The sequence below is a fragment of the Rhinolophus sinicus genome, linkage group LG02 (assembly GCF_036562045.2).
Source record: "Rhinolophus sinicus isolate RSC01 linkage group LG02, ASM3656204v1, whole genome shotgun sequence".
In the NCBI taxonomy this organism is placed as follows: Eukaryota; Metazoa; Chordata; class Mammalia; order Chiroptera; family Rhinolophidae; genus Rhinolophus; species Rhinolophus sinicus.
The window spans coordinates 189,860,113-189,864,054 of record NC_133752.1 but is presented as its reverse complement, the minus strand read 5'-3'; the positions used below and the strand labels follow the sequence as shown (position 1 = coordinate 189,864,054).

Genomic DNA, 3,942 nt, shown 5'->3' with positions numbered 1-3,942 from the left:
ATCCTTGCCACTCCCTCCTCCAAGAACCTACCTATGCAGCACTCACAGCCCCTGCCAGCTCGGGAAACTGCCGAGAGCCCGGGATGGGGACTGAATCCTCTCATTGCAGAGCAATTAAGCGGAACCACGACCACCGCACAGATCCGCTGACAACACACATTTCCAAAAAACCAGCAACACAAATTTTGACAAGCTTCCTCCAATCAACAGGCTTGACTTTGGATTCAGTTTTTTATTTATTCTGCTACGGTGTGAGGATAGATAATCAGCCTCCAGCTTAACCACCAGAGAGAAGAGAATGAGATGTTTCTCTCCTTTTTCATATCAAATAAAGTGAATCTACAAGTAACAGCGGTGGGGGAAACGGGCCCTCAAGGAGAAGACCCCACTACGAAGGCACGTTCAAACTGGGTCACACGCAGAGAGTACACACAACACCGGGTTATTGACACAAAGAGCCCCCAGGACCACCACTTGTGTGTTCCCCACGGCAAACCAATGGGATTCTCCCGGCAGTTTTGCAGCAACAGCTAGTTCAACAAAGCTCTGCGAAAAAAAGAAAGCGACTCGCATCCTCTGCTGCCAGCCGAGGACCCAGCCCTCCCGCCGCTCCGGCCCCAGGGCCCTTTCGCCTTGACAGCCCCAGGGACCCCGCATCCCGGGTCCCTATCCGCACCGCAGCCGGGACCCGCGTTCTCGCGTCCCCGGCGGCCTCCCCGCGCCCCCGAGGGCGGAGACGGCCCGGGCAGGGGGAGGGGCGGCCCCGGCCCGCAGGCCCCCGGGGCGGCCGCACGCCCCCTCCCGGCCCCGCAGCTTTCCCGCCTTCCCCATTTGAATAGCTCTCGCCTGGCTTCCTCCTTCGGCCCGCTCCAGCCCCTTCCTGGGGGCGGACTGCAGCCGCTACTCCAGTCCCCGGCTCGGCCCTTGGGCTAGGCCGCGACGGGCCTGGGGCGCCCCCGCGGCGGTGTCGCGGGGCCCAGGCGGCGGGTGGCGGCGGGGCAGGGCCGCTGCCGCCTCGGGGTGGGGGCCCAGCCCGGCCTTGTGGGGGCTCCGCTCGCCGCTACCTTCACTCGGCTCGCCCGGATCCCGCCTCCGCGCCGCCGATCGCCGCCATCTTGGAGAAGGAGAGAAAAGCGCGAGCGGCCAGGGAGCCTCAGTCGAGCCCAGAGCGCAGACTCGGGCTCCGAAGGGGAATCCCGCTAGTGAAAGAGTGCCGAGCGCATCGAATGGCCCGCGGAGCTTGCTGAGCGCTGGAACTAGTATTTGTAGAATTTGCTCGGTGCCTAGCTTGGGCTACAAGCGTTCCGAACCTTCTATCATTGAATCCTCACTGCATCCTACATCCCACTGAGGTAGGTTTCGTCACGTTTTACAGATGAGAAACAGCCTCAGAGTAAGTGACTTGCCCAAGGATACACAGCTAGTTGGAGTGGGAGGCAGGTGCTACTCCAAGTCTTCTGATTCTTAGTGCAATGCTCTTTCCAAAAACATACTATTTCCTTCAAGGTATTTTTATACAGTATTTCTCCTCTTTGCAAAACCTGGATACAAGCACATCAATAGCAAGGGTGCCTATTTGGAACCATTAGCATCAGCATTTGGGTGTTTGGCATATTTGGGCTGAGGTGGAAGAACATATCTTTAGAACAGTGCACTGTAAAATAATTTGCATGGCAAATCATCTGCATTTCTCCTCATAAATTATTTGCATTTAAAAGTTAGAAACAGTCTCCAGAGAAATGAAGACATTTCATATACAGGAGAGAGAGGGGTTTTTCTGATTTGTCTGGAGAGTGCACGAATGGGTAGAAACTACAGTGTACAGATCTTAGTTCAATATGAAGAACTTATTTTTCTAGAGCAGTTCAAGTCTATTTGACTACCTTGTGACGTAGTGAGCTCCCCGTCACTAGAGGAATCCAAGCAGGAGTGTTCTAGTTAGTTTACAGCAGAGCAGTTAGAGATATAGATTGGCTTCTAGAGTTGTGAGCCCCATGAGACTATGCAAAATTATGTGTTTGTACACACGGTTGTTTTTGTGGGGTTTAGATCCCATCAAAGGTTAGGAACCCCTGTCCTAGTGGTCTTGCCATTCTAGAATTGAACAGGTGCCTGAAAGTGATAGAGTCATGCTGATCATTTTACAGACTTAGAAACTGAGACCAAGAGAAGCAAGATGATTTGTCTCGGATCACACTGCCAATTAGTGATCAGATAAGGATTAGAAGGGAGCCAGATTAGTGGACTCTTGGTTCAGTGCTCTTTTCACCATATCATACTCTCTCCCTCTGCACTGAGAAGCATATCAGATTCTGTTTAATCACTGCTCTTACAACTGTGAGACGCTGAGATGTTAAAACCCTTGAGACAAAGTTGTTGAATTTATTCCCCAAATGTAAATGCAAATAATAAATAAAACTAGCATCCTTGCCTTCTTTTTTCGACCCCCATCCTCCTCACCAAAAAGACAGGCAATGAATTTCACTGAAAGGTGTGGCGTTGTGCTTCTGGGATACCTGGCTTGATTTTAGGCTTCCCTGTGAGCTATTTACGAGGCTTAAGAATGTATTTCCCTCTTGTTCTTCAGTATTAGTCAGGATGTTTTCAGTTTAAGTGACAGGAACCCAATTCAAAGAGGTTCTCCAGAAAAGGAGAATTTATTGGCTGACATTATTGAAATGTCCAGTAGCTTCAGGCATGGCTGGATCCAGGGAGGGACTAGGTCTTGACATCTCTCTAGGGTGCTTTCCTCCGAATTGGCTTTATTCTCAGGCTCCAGGTGGTGACTCCAACGGCTCCAGGTTTTATTATCTTTACTACTAACAGTGTCCTTGGAGAAGAAGTTTCTTTTTCCCACTCGTTTAGGCAGAGGTCATGGTGTTACTCTTCTTGCTGAATTGGCTTATGTGTCCAAACAGAAAGCAGTCACAGCAAAAGCATGGGATACGCCGATTGGCTAAATTAGGTCACATGTTCATCCTCCAAAGTAGACTCAAGGAAAATCAGGGGTTATTGTCAGAAGGGTGAATGGCAGCTAGGTAGGTGGGAACAATAGCTGTCCACCCAACTGCACCACTAGTTTGGACCCGAAAGCCTCCTGAGTCCCATTTGTCCCATTCTTTCTTTATTCCGCTGAGGATGGACATACAAAGTTATTGCTCGTCTTAACCTCCTGTAGACCTCAAGCCAGATCGCTCCTCAGTCTGCTCTCTATTAACTTGCTCCCAATCTTGTGTCACTGCATATACATTCATTCATTTAACAAATATTTACTGAAAGCATGCGTCTGGCACTGTCCTAGGTGTTGAGACTGGGACAGTGAACAAAATCGAGGCTTTGACTCCCTTGGAGCTTACATTCTAATTGGCCTGGGAGGCAGAAAATAAATAAATAGATGCCCCCTTAGGGGATGATCAAAGGTGGAGAAAAATGTCAGGAGGGAGTGGAGGTGGGGAGGATTGTTTTTTAAAACAGTGATGGGGAGGCTTCTCGGATGAGGCATCCCCTGGAGGGAGATAGCTCAGCGAGAAGTGGGTGGGTGGTGGGGACTGGGACGGCATGGCTCCTCGAATGGTTGTAAAGTCTTCCTCTGAGCCTCGATGGAAAAATATTCTCTATTGAATATCCTGTCGTGATGCTTTTGTTTCTGAAACTTGGACAGAGGAAAAGGAGGATCGCTGGGTCGCCTGATCTGGAGAGGAACTTGGTCACAGTGGGTTCATGAGGAGGACGCCTTGTCCTATGATGAGGAGGCCATCGGAGATGTGTGAAGACTGGCTGTCCCATGGGCTGGGGTGGTTCTGTGGTCCACCTGACCCGAGGAACACTGCCCGGTGCCTGGCAGTAGCAGGTGGTGGCCCATCCAGTTGGGTTTGATTTGGACATTTTCCTTTTTAGACCATTTTTTCCATGCATTGCGCCTTCCAGGTATGTTTTGAGCAG

General features: G+C 50.6%; 1 long non-coding RNA gene across 1 annotated transcript; it reads right to left on the bottom strand.

Moving 5' to 3' along the window:
- Positions 1–217: 217 nt before the first annotated feature.
- On the bottom strand, positions 218–1,124 carry LOC141570162 (uncharacterized). Its single transcript, XR_012494099.1, has 2 exons — positions 1,065–1,124; positions 218–546 (listed from the first exon to the last, which is right to left on the bottom strand). It is a non-coding gene; the product is annotated as an uncharacterized LOC141570162 (long non-coding RNA).
- Between the last annotated feature and the right edge of the window lie 2,818 nt (positions 1,125–3,942).